The following is a 19,756-nucleotide window of genomic DNA, read 5'->3' on the forward strand; positions in this document are numbered from 1 at the left end:
ATAATACATACAGAGAAAAACCCAACAATCATATGACCCCCTATGAGCAAGCACTTTGGCGACAGTGGGAAGGAAAATCTCCCTTTTAACAGGAAGAAATCTCCGGCAGAACCAGGTTTAAGGAGGGGCAGCCATCTGGGGTGAGGGAGAAGGACAGGAGGAATCTGCAGAGGAAGACAGGACAAAAGACATGCTGTGGTAGAGAGCCACAACATTAACTAATGATTAAATGCAAAGAAGTCTATTAAGACATAGTGAGTGAGTGAGTGAGTGAGAAAGTACTCAATGCAAAAATCCAGTTTGTTCTCTGCACGTCCATCACTGTACCGCTAGGATCCACTCAACAAACAGGACAAGAACAGGCTACAACAAACAGTGAGGTCTTCAGAAAAAAATTTGATGGTAACTTGCGTTTGACTCAGGAGTTAAATAAATACAGAATCAGGAAACGGGCAGGCATTTGTTGTGCATATCTATATACCACTGTACCTCTATATCTATCTATCTGTACATCCTTTATTTATTTATTAAAACCATTGGCATGGTGGTTAGCACTGTTGCCGCACAGCAAGAAGGTCCTGAGTTCAATTCCACCATCAGGCTGGGGTCTTTCTGTGTGGAGTTTGCATGTTCTCCCCGTGTTTGCGTGGGTTCCCTCCGGGTACTCTGGCTTCCTCCCACCGTCCAAAGACATGCAACTTGTGGGGATAGGTTAATTGGATAATTCAAATTGCCACTAGGTGTGAATTTGAGTGCAAATGGTTGTCTGTCCCTGTGTGTTGGCCCTGCGACAGACTGGCGACCTGTCCAGGGTGTACCCCACCTCTCGCCCCCTATGACAGCTGGGATAGGCTCCAGCGCCCCCCGTGACCCTGAAAAGGATAAGCGGAAGCGAATGGATGGATGTTAATTACCTCTCACCACTGTACAGTGAGCAAAAAAATACTAAAAGAGCAAACTTCCTTTAATGTGCATTAACTTGATTAACTTGACCAAAAAGCAGATTCTGATTCTGTAATCTACTCTCACAGTTTGAGTATGAATTAACCTCGATGTGATGAAGCAGCTAATGCTAAATACATGTTGCATAGCCACAGTTGTTTTCACTGGACTCCGTACAGTCCTGTGAAAACAGCAGTAACGTGAAATTGCCGTGGAATTCTGGCCCACCTTTCTTCATTAAGTTGCTTCAGTTCATTGATATTTGTCAGCATTCATTTATGCACAGCCACATTCTCTGAGATCATGAATAACAGTTTATAGTACAACAAAGTTCCAAAGCTTAGAGCTTAAATTTGGATCACTTTGCTTCTGTCTGTGAGACACAGCTTGTTCTGTGGGAGGTAGAAGAGCTAAAAGGCATTAGGCTTGATAAGACTAGTGATCAACCTCTCACAGCAATCTGCATGGTAATTTAAAAAAACGATATTGAATATTTGCAAAGCTCAGCATATTAATTAGACGGTATAATTAGAAGGAGTTCCAGAGTCCAGAATAGAACTAACTCAACTCATCTTCTGGGGAGCATGAACATGTCCAGAAAACATCACAGGAATCCCAAATGTTGAGCAAAGGCGAGTATGAAGGCGGTCCCAGAGGGAAGTTAATCACTGTGAAAATGAAGTGCATCAAATTTCATTACTAGGTGGTCAAAAACAGTTGGAACCCAAAGTTCATGATTTCCCTAATGATAGGAATTGCTTTGTGTAGATGGATCCGTGTTAGCAAGCAAAGGGATTCAGAGGGCTGTGTGTGATCAGCGCATCTGAACTTGTGACATTAATGTGAAATATTAAGGCCTCCCCACTGTTTGATGTCCGCAGACCTACAGAGGACTCGCAGGCAGCATCTGTCTTCAGCAGCTCAGCATTTGAAGGCGGGCTTTTTTTTATGTATAGTTATACAGTATTTGCGAATACGCGTGCCCCTGTGCAGTCCCAATTTGCCAGGAAGTCTGGCTGTGTGGGCAACATGCAGCGAGGCATGCTGGGACCCCGAGGCATGGAGATATTAATTAGCTCCGAGGAAAGAATAGATGACTGGCTAACAGAGAGTAGAGCACAGGAAAGGCCTTCAAACACGCTCGCTTTCATTCTAACTTAATGAAATATGATCATTAAAACAGAATATTTTTCATCTATTGTGAAAAAGACACTCTGCCGCCGCCTATCATTTTTTATCATGCTGTATGACAAGCTCATATTACATTTACGAGGGAAGATGAAGCAAGGAATGCAGCCCTGTAAAGAGATCTCTGAACAAATAAAGCCGCTTATTTGGAAAGTATTAAAAAGTGCTATGATGTGGCTCTGAGTGCAATTCTTCATTACAGGTTTCAAAATTGTTTTCCAGCATGTTGCAGGAGTGGGTGGTGCTGTTCTACATCAAGTTTCCCATCAGGCAGTAAACATTAATTGAAATGCTTTGCACAGTCAATTCAAACATCTTGTTTTCATCTACTGTGGTATTTTCAACCAAGATCTCGATCTTTATTTTGTTACATTAATTTTTCATTTATGTTGTCAGGGTTCTGGTCTGAAATGAGGACATTACTACACTGAATTATTACTGAATCAGATTGGATTTTAATAAATCATATTTTATGAGGAGATAAGAAATGAGGTTGGTTGTAACTCTCCAAGTCTCTTTGTGACCGCAACAAACATGTTTATTGTTCAATTTGTAGCAGTTATTAGAATGAAAAGTGAATCTGTCATCAGAGCTCTTTTCTTTTGAGTGGAGAAACGATATACATCCTGTTTCGGAAACAGCAACAGTCACATCACACATTCAAGAATTGATCTGAGGTTTACAGAACACTCCATCATACTCTCAGTGGAGAGCAGCGTTTTATTTGAACCACTTTGGAAGATTATGTGATGCTTTAGAAATAAAAAATAAAATCTCATTCCATCAAATATTGGTCTGTGAAAGTTTTCCATTAAAATTTCAGGCTTGTATAAAACCTTCATGTCATCTTGTTTCAATAAATAAAATCATTTAAATTTTATTTTTTTAAGCTCTTATAATGCAATTCACTTTTTAATAAATGGGTTTTACAGCAACATAGGCTGATTGTCCTCACTTAAAATGATATCTGGCCTAAAACATGTAAGAGAAACAGAAACTAAAACAATATTCTGACCATAATAAACTAAATCTCTGTCTGTGTGTTTGTTTATTTGTCTGTGAACTCTTCCAAGACCATCAAGAGGTAAGCATCCAAACCTGGCACACAGGTATACTTTGGGACCCTGAAGATTCTTAAATATATCAAATATGCCATTATGTTGCCTAGCAACCACCTAGCAAATGGCTTAAATTACTTTTTTTGGCATTTATGCGCCTATAACAAAATAGAAAAGCATTGTATCATTTTTATATCATTACAACATCATGTGATTTATGTTCACAAATGTTGAGTTACGTATCATATGCTATGAACCATTGACTGTAGAAAACATGGACGACGCGACCCCGCCTCCTACCATTGTGTAATGGGGAAGGCTTTAGGACCCAGGGGACACAATGGAGGGTATAAAAGAGGAAGTAGCAGCAGGTGCTCTTCATTTCCTGCCTGAGAAGCCTGAGAAGTTTTAATTGTCTGTTACACAAACGGTTGTTTTAAACCTCTACAGCAGAGGTCCGAGGTACAGGCTGTTTTTCTTTTAGTGCTTTTTAAAAATTTGTTGAAATGTATATGATGTTTATTGTATTTTATGTTTTTAGTAGTGATTTTAGACGATAAGCCAGGTGTGCAGCAAACACAGTTGTCTGCTGGAGGGCAGGCTGCACATGTGAATTTGTCACTGTTTTTTCCTCCTCTTTTGTTGCGTTTTTGGTTTTAGTAGGGTCACCTTTTAAAACTGTTTTTTTTTTTTATGCCGGGTTTGTTTTTATTTTTTCTGGGCTGGTGCAATATTAGTCGGGCAATGTGCAATCCCTGAGCTGGGCTCTTACCTTAGGGGACGTAGGTCTTTTAGAGGTGCTCTGTGTGGATTTGCAGTGAATAAGTTTTATTAAGAGTGATTTTTAGTGCCACCGATTATTGCCTGAACTAAAATACTTAGTGCATGTGATAAGTGTTCTGTTGGGCTCGTATTTATTTGGGGTGGATTTGTTTCTTTTAAAGCAACGAGCACCTGGGACCTCCGGGGTAGAGCAAGCCCTCAGGTGATAGTTGCATTGCTGGCAGGTTGCACCAATAACACCATCTTGTGGTCGTTAGTGACCTTTTCCATTTTGATGTTTTAGGCTTTTTTTTGCAAACCCTTTGTGTTCTTTTAAAATAATAAATTTTAACATAGCTGACTGATATTGACCCTCTTGTCCCGTTTATTCTGAGCTCGTTCCTGTGAGAGCTTTGGGCCTGAAAGTTTGCACAAGTAGTATAGAGGCCCTTAGCGGTTACTCGGTGGCTTTTACTCACTACAATTGTGCAAAAATGAAGCCAAAATATCCCACTTGTGGAAGCTGCCATCTTGCAAATTTGGAGCCAGAGTCTGCGCAGTAGTGACTTGAGGTGGAGCGACTGTGTAACGCTCCCGCCCACACACCCGCTGGACGTGACCGGAAACACGCCCCACTACACTTTTTACATAGCCCGGCTGCTCGAGTTTTTTTTTTTTTTTTTTTTGTTGGTTTACCACGACTGACGACTGGTTTAATTAAGGTAAATACAACCATGTCACTGTTATAAAAAAGACACACAGCTTATCTTATAGTTCTAAAATCACTCTGTTGTTAATTCGTTAGTTAGATTAGCCGCTAGCATACGCACTGTGTTGGAGGCTTGTTGCTAGCTAGTTAGCGATGCTACACCCCTGCTACTCTTAATAGTCTTCAACACTTGTGGGTTTTTTTTATCCATTTTTAGACAGCGATGAGATCAGCTGCACACTCTACAGAGGCCCAGAGTTACTGTTAATATCAAAAATATAATGCTGTCCTTTGAGATTTTAACATAAGACTGAGTGTAATGGATCTAAAACTGTTTAAATCTTCAGAGCCCTCTACAGCCTGGTAACATGGAGACTTTAAAAACATCAGAACGTTTCAGTAGTGTAGTCTAATTTGTTCTTTTCATTTAATAATGGAGCCCATATTACACTGTAAAATGTAATATTGTGTTTAATTAAAAATATTAAATAGGCTGAACTCAGTTTTTATCAATTTGTTATTAGAACTTGATTTAAATAAGTTAACAGTACTTTTCATGCAAAAACGCTGTTAAACTCAATTTATTTGAGTTGTCTTAACTTAAAAAAACTAAGTAAGCTGGAAGTTTTGCTTCTCAGGGCGGAAGGATGAAAGATGTGTTTTGAAAATGCCACCGTCCTCCTCCCTCTCGGATCAGTCCGCATGTTCATGGTGCCAGCATTTGTTATGGAATATGTTGAGCAAACCTGGAGAAGCGTCAGCTCAAGATATTATTGTTTTCATTGTTGTGAATCTTTATCTGATACACTGACTTGGTGAGTAAATGTTTACTCTTATTCAAACTTTGTGGCTTCTCTTAGTTTAGCACCAGGTTTATAATCTTGCTAGCTAGTTAGTGTTAGCTAGCGTTGCTGCTGCCGCTGGGCTCATGCTACCTAAAAATTAACACCACAGCCTTAAAAACCTTACATAAAATTATGTCTGAAGTTTTCTGTTGATTGATTGAAATAAAAAAGTGAGATAAGAGCCCAGACAAAATTCTTCGGGAGGTAAAGCCGTTAGGGGTGGGGTGTATTTTCAATCCATAGCCCTAACTAACTATATAAATCATGTTTAACCTGAGTAGCAAAAGACCGCAGGGGGTTGAAAACAATACGCCAGGAGTTAGCTGTGCTCGCGGACTCGATCAAGCCTTGACCTCCCGGTCAGCTATCGCGCTGGTGGATAGCAGAGCTCTCCGAAAACGTGGAAGCACTTTTACAAATATGTGATATTTTGATAAATTAAGTAGATATTTGAGCATTACACAGCTACATTCTCGACTGAAAATGTCTTAAAAGGTTATTTTGTGACCCAGAAAAGGTAATCTGCGGAAAAGGAGGATCGCATTTGTCGGGAGGTGGTCAGAGCCTATGTAACCGCGGCAACGGTGGAGGCTAAAAAAACTTATTACTTTTTCTGGGTCACAAAATAAACAATTAAGATATTTTCAGGCGAGAATGTAGCTGTGTAAAGTTCAAATATCTGCTCGATTTATCAAGACATCACGTATTTGCAAAAATGCTCTGACGTTTTCGGAGACGTCCATTTTTTTTCATGCTTTGTGGCAGCTTTTGAACATCTGTGACCCATTAAGGATCAAATCGGTTTCTGAAAAATGTTCTGCTTTTTCTCCTTCTGCTTGTTTCTTACTGTCTTTGAGGCTCGGGACCAGCACTCCTGCTGTTAGACAGAAAGTAATCAACTCAGTGATAAGTATTTTGATTTTCCAATATATTAGCAACTGTCAGTGACATTTATATTAATCAGGCTGAACTTTAATCATACTTTAGATCAGCCTGTTTTACTTATTGTTTTATTTGTGCTTTGGTTTGGGGAAGTTGTTTCTGTACTGATCTTTTCCTGTCTTCTGTTATTAGACTTGAGATATGACTGCGCGATGCTGTTGCTGGTGACTCCAGTTAATTCTACAAGACATGCTGTGTAAGTAAACAAACAACAACAGTTTGGTCTGCATTTCTTGAAAGATCACATCCCCCAAACTTAGTTTAGAGGGTCTACACTGTATATAGTGAAGTCTGCAAGTTTTCTAACAACAAAATTTGTTTTGTGCCCAAATCATTTTGCACATCATTAGAATGAAAGTTATTGGCCATGTTTGCATAGCCCTTTTTAAAATGATGCTTTCATGACATTATTGTGTGTTGGGTGGTGGTCACGACTATCCAGACTGACAAATTAGGACATTGAATGTCACCTCTCTGGTGGGGAGGGAGCCTGAGATTGTCTAAATTGGAGTCTGTTTTATACCAAATGCAGAAAAAATGTTTTAAGAAAGCAATTAAGTTCATGTTCCAAAAAATATGATTGTTTGCTTGCAGGACAACAGGAGAGATGAGTCCTCCGTCACAGATGGTGTGGTCAGTGAAGATGGTCGCCTGCAGGTTCAAGCTCATTGCATCTCCAACCCACATCCACTGCCACTGTACTTAAGGGAAGTTAAAGACTTTCTTCTGCACCTACATTTGGATCACCTCAATCCATGACAGTCATTCAGGAAGTAATGCCTGGACTGGAAACAAGCCATCCTTAAAACATTACAACATTCCAGCTCCTGTGTTGGAATGAAAAACAAATGTGTTGTTTAAATTAGAGACTGCACTTGTGACAGAACAACAAATATTTTATTTTGATTATATAAGTAATGTTAGTACAAAATAAACTTGTGGTAGGCCTAAACATATTTTCAGAATAATTACATCTGAGACTTTGTTTCATTGTAAGATTATAACCGTGATGGCAATATAATTGTTGTTCAAGAGAACAGTGTCCAGTATGTTGGCTGTTATACTTTGTTGTGTTTGAAAATAAAACTTGGGCTCATTTTAACATCATTACAAAAAGTGTTAATTATTTTTAATCATATTTAGGTTACCACAAATAGTTTTTTCATTTAGTTGAACTTGAAATGTTTGTCAGTAAGTAAACAATTAGTATTGTACAGTCGAAATATCAAGTTATTCTTAATACTGCAGACTTGCAATGAATAAGTTGTCCTAACAGTCATCTTAAGTAAGCTTTACTTAATTTTTTTGAGTTCTGGGAACTAACAAGGTTGTACAGTGTACTCAAAATGAGTAAGTTGCCCTAACTTGGTCATCTTAAGTAAACTTGATCCAATTTTTTTTTTTTTTTTTTTTTTAATTTCTGGGAACAAATGAGCTTGTACAGAGTACTCAAAATAAATAAATTCTCCTAATTTAGTCATTTTTAGCTAAGCTTTACTCAATTTTTTTGAGGCAACGAGTTTCCTCAATTTTTTTTGAGTTCTGGGAACTAATTAGATTTTAGTGTATATCAACAGCTACATTCACCCTGGAGAGAAACTAGTGAGGGATACCATCAGGACCAAGCTGGGTTTCCTGGGTCCAGAGGTTTGGAGAAACTTCTTCCCTTTCTTTCATCACAGCTGTCCTGTGCCAGAAGTTCTTTTGACCCGCTGTAAGAGGCATCATTTAAGAAACACCAGGAAGACTGAAGCTCATCGCATTAATCAAGCAGGACTCATGATCTTCACCACCAGCTCCCTCACAGGGAAATCTTCAGCACTCCTCCGTAGGCCCGCCCCAGGAGATGGATAAACCCAGCATTTCATGAATACTATGATGGACACCTTTGGTTTGTGTAATGTTATAAATACTCTGATACTCCCCAGAGGCTCCGGACTTTTACATAAAGATATTATATTCAGTCCTGTAGAAAGTTATATATTTAAAAATATGTGATCCTCTCTGGTTACTCTGGTATGAATAACTGAATCACTTTATGGTAAATAACACACTGTGTGTTTTTGGGTTGTTTTTTTTGTTGTTTGTTTGTTTGTTTTGTTTTTTTTTAAAAAAGGAAAAAAAAAAACCTGTGAAAAAATTCCAGATGACAAGATTGGAGTTCAACATACAAGTGACGACCTTTGACCTTCATCAGGTTTTGTTTAATTGTGTTAGACAAAATCTCATATGCTCTTCATGCAGCTGAGTACATCAAGTGTTTAAAACGGAAGCTGTGCAGGTCTGAGATAGCAGCTCTCTGAAACACCAAACTGAGGTCCTGTTAATGCTGATATATAGTGACGCAGTTACATGAGTGATTAATCCTTTTGTTTTATGTCTTTAACTTTATCAATAACAGCTGCAGCTTTCACTGACAGCACATGTGGTACTTTAACCTTTGTACTGTTTTCATCAGTTCATTTTGCAGTTAACATGTGAACATGTTGGATGATCTGTCTGCTGTCACTCGATGAGGCTGAGGTCTGAATCTGAGGGCAGCTCCTGTAATCACAAAGACAACAGAACCATCAAACTCAGATATAAATTTTATCCCTCAATATTGAAATAAAGCTGATTTCTTTAGTAAATTCACCTGCACAGCTAAACAAATCCTGACAGCAGAGTGCTCATTTTAGCTAGCTAGGTCTGAGGAGCTAGCTAAGGACGGTAGTTACGGATTAGCTTACAAACACGTTTAACTTACCGAAAAAGTGCAGCGGATTAGCACATCTTTCATCCTTCCTCCCAGAGCCTACGCTCTATTTGCTATTCGCGAACAGAGATACGCAAGTTTCTCCGTGACTGCAGCTGTCAGTCAAAGCTCTTATGATGACGTTTCACCCCAATTTAACATCACCGCGGTAGGAGTTAGAATCAAACTTATGGGAAAGGAGACCCCTTGAACATCAGTGTGATGAGAACTATTGAAAACTAAAGAAAGAATCTTTGGGAAAAAAATTATCTAAGGAAAATTAATTTATTTTAGTCTGACCCCAGTCCCATCCGCTAACATGGAGGAGGTGGGGTTTATGACCTATACTGCAGCCAGACACCAGGGGGCGATAGAGACATTTTGGCTTCATTTTTGGGGAGCTGTCGCGTCGTCCATGTTTTCTACAGTCAATGCTATGGCCCTTTCTCAATTCTCAAGTACGCGAGTACGTACTCGCGTTCTCGGCCAGTACGTACTCGCCGAGAACGCACGGGAGTACGGACTCGCGATTTGTACAATTGGAACACCAGCGTACTGTAATAATCCTCGACCTCGCTGTCTGCTATGGAGCTGGCGGGTCACAGACGTCTCCGAAAACGTCGGAGCTCGTTTGGAAATATATGACATCTTGATAAATCGAGCAGATATTTGAAGTTTACACAACTACATTCTCGCTTGAAAAGAATTTAAAAGTTTATTTTGTGACCCAGAAAGAGTAATATTTAAAAGTTTTTAGTCCCGCTCGTCCGCCATTTGTTTGAGTTTTGGACGAAATGCATTCTGGGATATTTAGCTGTACCAAGTCCACACAAGTCACCACCGATGCATGCTCGATAAAACAGGCGGAGCGAGAACACATCCGGGCCTTTTTCGCGTTCTCGGCTTGATGCGTACTTCGAATTGGAACAGTACTTGGTCTCCGACTGATGACGTATCACGAGTACACGAGAACGCAAGTACGCACAAGTACGCATATTGAGAAAGGCCCTATGAACCCTGTCACTACCCGATCTGTACCGGAAATCCGATCGGTACCCCGCATGCGCAAATCTTACGTCACTTCCTCTCTTTGCCAACATTGCGACATTCAATATATTTGAATGATAGGGTTAGCGCCCAGTTAGCTCCTAGCATTTCTCAACAGCTCTGCCTCCTTTTCGACTGCCCGGGACATTTAAACAATGGATAATCCGTATACAAACAAATTCATGCTTTTCTCCTCAACAGAGAGCGTCCCCCGATTGAACAACAGCGCCGTAAAATAAGAAGAATGGCGCCTAATTACAGACTTAATAATATTGACTTAGTAATGTGTCACGTGAAGATTCATCAGCCAGATTAAGTGTTTACTGACAATTGACAGTGATAGCGGACATCATCATCACTATTCCAGTCAATCCTCTCCACACAGACAAGCATAAACACACTCGACTATTATTCTGCCCTCGCTGCTACACTGGATACAGTTATGCGGATAGATAAACTCCTCGACAACTGACAGGTGTATCGTTCCTTTTATTGACGCTGCCTTCAATTATCAACAGAGTGAAACTACAAACAGAAGAAAATAAGCAATATTCAGTCTATATATTCACACGATAATGCAAATCAGTTGACTAAACTAGCTAACATTGGAAAGAAAGTAAATCTGAATACAGTACACCTTTAACCATAAAAGTGCATAAATAATAGCAAATATAGTTGCATTAACTCTTGTTCAACTTAAATACTCACAAGCGATGCTTTCTGTAAAACAACGAAGAGGATGGATGCAGATGTTTATCCGAACAACATGCTGAGTCAGTCTTTTCTCAAAGTGTGCTGCATTACTAACTCTACAGCTAATAACAAACAAATCTTGGCATGAAAGAACTGTAGTGACTCTTGCTGGTGGGAAGAAGAACTACACCAGCACAACTATCACTAAATCATATTTAACACACGTTTGTAATGACGCCAATTAATTCAGTTTACAATAGGGTTCATTCGCTCGTTCAGCAGGTGGCAGGATCCTCGTACACTGGGGAGTAAACTGCTATTAAACGAACAGAAGAAGAAGAAAACATCTACACATGCGCAGTACGGATCGGGTAGACCCGATTTGTACGGTCCGACTTTGCACATGCGCAGTAAGGATCGGGGAGTCCCGATCCGTAACTATCTTTTTATTTTTTGTTTTTGTCTACATTATATTGAAATGTTTCATTATTGCAAACATTTTAAGATATACTTGTTATTCTTAACATCTTAACAGATACTCTGACCCATAACTATCGTAAAACGCTACGACCGGAAGTAGACACCTTTCGCGCATGCAGGGTACCGATCGGGTTTCCGGTACAGATCGGGTAGTGACAAACCCACTGGGATAACTGACCAACACCTAGCAACAGCTAATTGCTTTTAGCGAAACAATACTGTAGCATTGTATTAGTCACAATTAACATTTACCCCCACCCCATCTCCTCTGTGCTTGACCTGCAGCTGACATTTCTGACCCATATGACAAACATTTCATCAGTTATCCGGTCTTTAAGTCTGACGTCAAAGAGTTAGCGTTTGTAGGTTATTTTAGTTTTGCTAGCTGATATATAACGATGTGCTACGTGATCGCTAGCGACACAGCTATGTTAGCATAATAACAGTGAAGGTGGAGGATGAATGCTAACTTCTTTCCACTCGATAAAAGTTGCCGTGAGGATTCTCGATGGTCAGGGACAAATGCAATCGCTTGGCAGGATGCTGTAAACGGACCAAACTTAAGTCAGGCGAACAACTGAGATAATCTATCCACAATACGAGGTTAGTCACTAATATACTGCTGCATGGGCTGGGCTGTAGTTACATCATAAGGTTTTAAGAACTGAGCTTTAAAATGAATAGCGGTAATAAAAACCGAGAGGGGGCGACAGTGATCACTGACTGTTTTTAGGGGCTTGTTCAGAATTAATAGAACCAGATACAAAGCATTAAAACATGTTAAAAACAAAAGCCTTATTAAACGCAGGATAGTTTGGGCCTGGAAGCAGGATTCATCACTAACGACCAGATTAATTACCAAAAAGACATTTTTCAAACTAGATTTACTCTGCTGCTCTGTAGGTATGGCCATGATCAGCCATGAGGTCACAGAGGTCTTTAAAAAAATACAATAAAAAATAAACACGAATTAAAAAAAAAATGCTATACGTGGCTTTTACTTTGAAAAGATTCTATGGGCCCACCCTATAGTGCCTCTGACTGGATTGTGTTTCTGGGGTTAAGCTGAAGCATGACTCATGACGCACCAGGTGTGAATATGATACATTAATAGAAAAAAAACCTCACTCATTTCTAAATTTTGAGGGATCTGTGCCACTGTGTGTGACTGTAAATATATTTCAGGCCATGTTACAGAGCAATGTGAAAGTACTGAAAATATTTACTTTCTCCAGGGACTAATTAAGTAACATACTACACTACTTAAACAAAAGTGAGTCACGGATAATATATTACTTTTTTTGACTAACGACCGTAATACTAGCCTTAGGTAGGGTTAATTGGAGCAACCCCAGCAGCTACCTTTTGCTTGCCCTTTGAATTTTCTTAAGAGCCGCTTATCCACTCAGAGTAAAGAAACTACACAGGCCCCCCTAAAATTATACATGCTGCATTTCAACTATATTTTGTAATAAACCTCATAGTCGTTCTACCAATATTTATTCATGTTGTTTACCAGAATAAATATGAGCAAAGAACATGGGGGAGGGGAAAAATGAAATAAACCAACAGATCACCATTATGCAAGCCAATCTGTGTTCTCCCAGTGTAAATAAGTGAAAACAAACACAATCAATGAGTCTAGCTGCAGTTGGGAATGACTTGCTTTTCATAAATAATACTCTTTCTTAGAGGAATGTTGATATAAGACAGATAAGGAAATAAATATAAGATATGTGTTATTTATCGCATCGGAAATTCCTGTGTTACAGTAGCCAGGTTAGAGTACAGAGTCTGAAATGAAACTATTGAGTTTAACAGTTTTGAACTTGCCTTCTGCTGTGACAACTGTCTGCTCGGCCACAAGAGACGAGGTATCCAGTTGGCAGCGGGCAGGGAAGATAAATGCAGTTTGAGTTTGTGTGGAGACCACAGGAGGAAAAATGTGGCTTGACAGATCTATTAAAGCTCTAAGGTTAGAAAACAGACTCATATCCTACTGGAAGTTTTGAAAACTCTGCCTGTTTTCCTCTGTATTGCTGAACTTGGTGACCACCGCAGTGCGTGCCGCATCCTGCATGAAAGCAGCTTAACAGTTTGTTGGGTGACCTCATCTCCACCACAGCTTCATTAGTGTTTGGTTTGCAGCCAATCACAGAGCTGACCTTCCTGTATTGGTCTGTATTGGCACAAGGATCAGGACTATTAATAGCAATGAGTGTAAAACTTGTCTTAACCTGCAGTGCTTCCGAATTAAAGGATGCATTTTATTTTTATGCTCACATCCACAAATGTGCACTAGGGCTACCACGATTAGTCGACTAGTCACGATTACGTCAACTATTAAAATCGTCAACGACTAATTTAATAGTCGACGCATCGTTTGAAGCTTTGTAAGATCCCAAAAGATGCAGGAATAAGTAGTAGGATTTAAGAGTGTAATAATGGACTGAAACAGAAGATGGCAGCACTGCATGTACAAGGATGCCAGCTGCCGTTAAACCCCGAAGAAGAAGAAGCTGTGTCCCAGAATTCATAGCGCGGCCCAGCGCATTTGTCAACGATGGCGGCAGCTAGTTAGTTTTAATATTACTCTTATTATTCTTTCTGGGTCACAAAATAAACATTTAACATATTTTCAGGCGAGAATGTAGCTGTGTAAACCTCAAATATCTGCTCAGTTTATCAAGACACCACATATTTTCAAAAGCGCTCCGACGTTTTCTGAGAGATCTGTTACCCACTAGCTCGATAGCTAGCTGGGGTTCAAGGCTCACTCGAGCCTGTGAGAACACCGGACTCCCGGCAAATCGTTTTCAAACCCACCACCGTCTTTCGCTACTCAGGTTAAACATTTAATATAAGTCACTTAGATAACTTAAAAATGTTATTGTTTGCCTTTTTTTTAGTATTTTATTTGTTCCTGAGTAAATCAGTTTGGCTGAGAAATAAAGTTATAGTTTTTACACAGCTGAATAAACGTTAAGCAGACAACTGATTATCAGAAGTGTGAGATGCTCGAGAGTATACTCCAGTGTCCTGTTATATTTTAGATAGCAAGGAGCAGATGGCTGAGTTTATTAAACTCCCCCGAAACAATCTGCAGATGTCATTAAAATTTAATAAACTATCATCTTGTCTTTATTTTTAGTTAGCGCATACCTTAAACACTTCAAGCTGTAAGCTAATGATAGTTATATATGAGCAGATGCATGCTGGTTCAATAAGCTGTATGTTTTACGTCCAATGGATGCATGATCTGATTAGTCGACTAATCGCAGAAATAATCGCTGACCAGTCGACTGTCAAAATAATCGTTTGTGGCAGCCCTAATGTGCACTGCTCCGCCACCTCTTCCTGTGAAGGAATGAAACCGCTGAAAACAACAAATGTGGATTTTTAAGTAGTTTAATGCATTCATCTTAACATTATTATTAATATTGATATCATCCCTTTGGTCTGAAAATTGCTTTGCATTGGACCAGAATCATATTTTACCCAGTCCTGCCTTCCAGTAATAATTTCAATTGATCATACAGGAATAGATGAAACTTCTTAAAACTGTGATTACAATACCAGGATGTTAAATTATAAATTAGCTCACTTGCTTTACTGTGGCTCCATATGAAATTGAGAATATTTGGGCAGAACGCAAGACCGCTTAACCTTTTTATGCGGTAATGACATTCCATGCTTTGTACAGGCATCATACTTAAATGCACAGGAGCAAATGTCAAGCATGTTTAGCATTACTGAAAGCTTATTGGTTGCTTCTACCCATGTCACATTTTATTTTCCACCTAAATGCATTTTACTGTTCATGCTCATTATTTACAGGCATTTAGAAAAACCAGTGTAGTTAATTCATCTTTTTTCCTGTTCTGTTTCCAGTTTTTCTTATTTGTCATCATTGACACCTACGAGCAGTGAGGAGGTCCTACCAAAGGTGATTTACAAGGCCACAAAAAACCTCAAAGACTGCAGCAGGATGCGGGCCAGAAAAAAAAAAGAAGGCCATGTTCCACAGTGACGAGGTGAGAGTCAGTCTCGTGAGGCGGCGTAACGAGCCACGGCTGCAGCGGGCAAAACTGCGATTTCCGCCCATTAAAACTAGAAATCACGGGCTCACCCCGACCATCGTTAAGAGGCAGCTGTGTCTTCAAGGGTCAGCGCTGACACGGAGCTGGACTCTGATAGCGTGTCTCCAGCTAATTGTGAGAGCACTCATTACATCTGATAAAGAAAAACATAAATCACAAGGCGAGGCTTGACCTACGGCTGGCCCCGGACGTTTGGCGGGGGGGGGGGGAACTCTCGGGGTCTGACTCAGAGCAGCTAAGATCTCATTTCGTCTTTGTCTTGACAAAGAGCCAGCCGCATCTTTGATACTTCTGGGGAGGCCGCTTTCATACACACTGGCTCTGTTCTGTGTGGCTGGATGAAAACAACCTGAGAATGACACCAAATCTGCCACTGATTCTCTGATGCTGAGCAACAACCAGACGTGAAAATACCAACAGGATCCGTTAGGAGTGGCATTAAACCTGCTTGTTTGATGTGGATCTTTTTGTTTCTAGGACAAAACAAAAGTCTGACTGACAGTGGATATAAGATTTTGGTATGAAATTAAGACCTGCTTTTTATGGTGATAAAGAAGAAGAAACACTACTATCAGCTGCTCTCTTATTCACAAGGGGATCGCCACAGCGGGTAGCTCTGCATATTTGATTTGGCAGACTTTTATGCCCTTCATGATGTAACCCCCAAGGGATTTGTTTCTTCTCTTGGGAGTCAACCAGGGATCTTTTGCTTGTTAGTTGAACCGCTACACCATGCAGCCACTGAAGCCCATGAAAGAAAACTTTCAGTGTATAAATCTGGCATCGTGTTTAAATGGCATGTAACAGTGGAAGATGATCAGATTTTACATTAAAGTCAAAGCTGCACTGCTATAGTATAGATAGTCTCCTTTAAATTCACGGATTCACAAGCTGACTTAAGTACATAAAGTACCATCGACGTCTGTTAGACAAGTGGCGCTCATGAATATGAAATTTCAGTGGTTCTGACAAAACAGCTTGAAAGTACCTTTAGTATCTTATACTCGAGGTGTCGTTGGCATCAAAGCAGACAGTCTTGTTTGAGGGACATTAAGACTATCAGGCACTCTCTGATTTTGAAGATTTATCCTTCTGCGTTAAGTTTAGTATTTATTCACTGATTAGACTGAGGAAAAGATCTTCTTTTGAGCTAAAATATGCCCTTTCATACCATTAACTGTGCAAGAAGAGTACCCAGTGCTTTCTAATATGATGCCAAGGGGTGCTGACCAGGTGCCGATATGTGACAAACTGGCAGTGAGCCCAGTGTATTACTGCAAACACTGTGCCAAGGCAGCAGTACTAAAGGAAACTCTGACCAAACAGAAGCAGGGGAGTGGGATTTGGCAGGTGGGGGAACCTTAAAATGCAGTGAAGTGATGCAGTGTGGGGAAAGGACTGGGAAACTATACAGTTTTGTGAGCTTCAGTAGATTTGCTTTCTTTGGTTGTGGTCATGTGGGCTATGCTGCTGCTACACTAAAAACAAATCTTAATCGTAATAATCTCTCATTTTTCTCTCTTGCCCTCTCTCTTACATCTTTCTCTATAGTTGCTTCTCCTGTTCTCCATATATCCACCAGACACCATCAGTTTTTCCCACTGGTCCCAACCTAATTCTCCACATAGTGACAGCACACAGCGTGTTTCCACCTTCCTGAGTACACACCCACTCACCTGTTCCCTGTTCCCCATGTCATGTTATCTTTCTTGCTACAGGCTCCCATGCTCGCCACCCTGCCTGTTGTTTGTTCCTGTCTACTTTCATAATCTTTATCATCAAACCTCTGTTACATGTGCTCGATTATCCGCACTTGAATGCACTGTTGTTCATACAACCAGCAAGGACAGCGGTTGCATATGTCTGAAGCCCATATTTCTGCTTTCTGAATAAAATTGTAATACTTATTATTCAGAAAGGCTAATTTCACTTAATAGCCAACACTTTTTTACAAATATATTATAAAATTTTGGATTATCACATTAATAATGCAACTGTTGAAAGTGTACCAGTTTAATCACTGATAATTAACAACACAAAATATTATTATGTTTCATATTAATCTGAGTCCAAAAGCTAACTAAATATAGAAAAATATAAATAACAGAAGAAAAAAAGAAAAAGTATTTGTTCTCATATAGTTACATAGAGGCAACATCCAATCAATCCAATCTGTTAGACAAAAGGTAACAGGTTGAATAACCAAATATGTGTTGTGAACCGATATTAAAACTTCTGAAAGCTCTAAATGAAAGATGAAAACATCACATATGGCAGTCCACCAACTAAGCTAAATAACAAGCCCTGGAGCTGATAAATAAAGCTGAGTCTGAAATGCCAGAAATTGCAGTTCTACAAGTGGCCAGTCGAGGCTTGGTCCAGAAATGAGTTGATCCTAGACTTCCATATTATGCCCAACTTTGCATCTGGATTTCAGTCTGGTACAACAACATGAATTCGGCTTCTGTAGATAATCTCTCCCTCCATAACAACTCTTTTACATTTAAAAAAGTTTATTTCTCCTTTTGTGTTGGATATATAGAGCCTCCAACGTAGCCTTCTGAAGAGACCAACTCTGTAGATGGAATTTATGCCTGTGTCATCATGATATGTAATTACATTTCTAGAGGAATACATGTCACGTTACGGCACAGGGTTTCAGAAGGCCCTGCAGTCACAATGTACCTACAGCATAGGTTTAACAAAGAAGAGTAAATCTCCTTTAAAGACCATGGCCACTTTGACCAACAGGTGTCCCAGAACAGCCAGCTGAAGCCAGTCTGTGTCTGTTTGGTCTCATGTCTGCTAACAGACATCACACACCGGACCCATCCTCCCCCTCTGTGCTGCTGGTGCCTATGTCCATCTTTTATATTGTTTTTAATCTGAACACATCCTACTGCTTCCTTGATAAAACCAAATTGCAAAGTTAACCGCAATGACTGACCAATAAGAACCCACAGCTTTCTGTGACTCGTGATTGAAAATGTGAATTTTGGCAGCTCCTCTCATTTAAGCACCACATCCGCCAACACAGCTCAAATGTTTCAGAGCATTTCACTTTTCAGTGACTTCACAGATTGTAGAATCGTCTCCTGTGTGCACGCTTATAAAGAGAATTGGGGTAAAAAAAAAAAAAAGTGCAAATTTAAGACCTAACTACTTCATAAATTGCACACCATAACCTTCAACATGTTTTCCAAGCTGTGACCTTGAAGTGCAGCCGCAGCAGCGCAATATTAGTGTGAATCTCACGGTGCAGCACAGCAGACGGAGGAAATCCAACTGGCTCTCCATCTTTTTTCCAGTAATCTGCCGTTTCCTGCAGCTAAAACAACATGAGCAATCTGACTGATCTTTAACAATGAAAATACTTTGTTTCTATCAAATATAAATCTCTGGAAAACAAAAACAAAACACACTGATATATTGCCACAAAAGGAGAAAAAAGGTTTTGTGGGTTTTGTTTTGACTCATGGTCATTTTAATAAAGTTGCATTCAATGTGCAATCACTTTCTGAAAAACTTTATCTCCCTCTTAGTTACAGCCTTTTATTCCTTCTGGGTTTTTTTTTTATATTTCCCTCCATCATTGTTCTCTTTCCTCATTTCCTTCCCAATCCCTTTGTGATTTGTTCCATTTCTCTTTCCCTTTTCCCCTCCTCTTTTCTTCCACTCTTGTTTTTTCCCCCTTTTTTCCTTCTTTTCTTCTTTCCAGCCTCCCCAGTCGAGGCAGATGGATGCCCTCCCAGAGCTTGCTCTCTGAGGTTTCTTCTTGTAAAAGTTTTTTTTTCCTCTCTATGACTGTCTGGTGTATGCGCCTAGAGAATTGTTGGTTTTTTATGAAGGCAAATTTTTAATCTATAATGAATAGAATGTAATTTCTTTCATTTTGTGATCTGGAAGCAGATCAAAGAGACGATGGCTATTGCAAGATTACAAATAAATAGAACGACAATTTGGATGCACTTTGCACGTAATGTTTTTTAAACATTTTAATCTTTTAGTTTAGTTTGTTACACTGTAAAATGGCAGAGAAAGTAAGCACTGAGGTCAGGTTTCGGACATTATTAATGACATAAATTTATACAAATCTGCACAAGCCTTCATCTTCTCCCTTCCTTATTCGTTTTTTGACAATCATTTAAGCTCGGTGGCTTTATACCTTGATTTTTTTTAAATATATATATCAATTTCATTGCCTTTCCTTTTACTTTCTATTCAGACCGTCCCTCTTTTCTTCCCAATTTTCCTTA

This window comes from Neolamprologus brichardi, chromosome 7, assembly GCF_056152115.1.
Source record: "Neolamprologus brichardi isolate AB-2024 chromosome 7, ASM5615211v1, whole genome shotgun sequence".
In the NCBI taxonomy this organism is placed as follows: Eukaryota; Metazoa; Chordata; class Actinopteri; order Cichliformes; family Cichlidae; genus Neolamprologus; species Neolamprologus brichardi.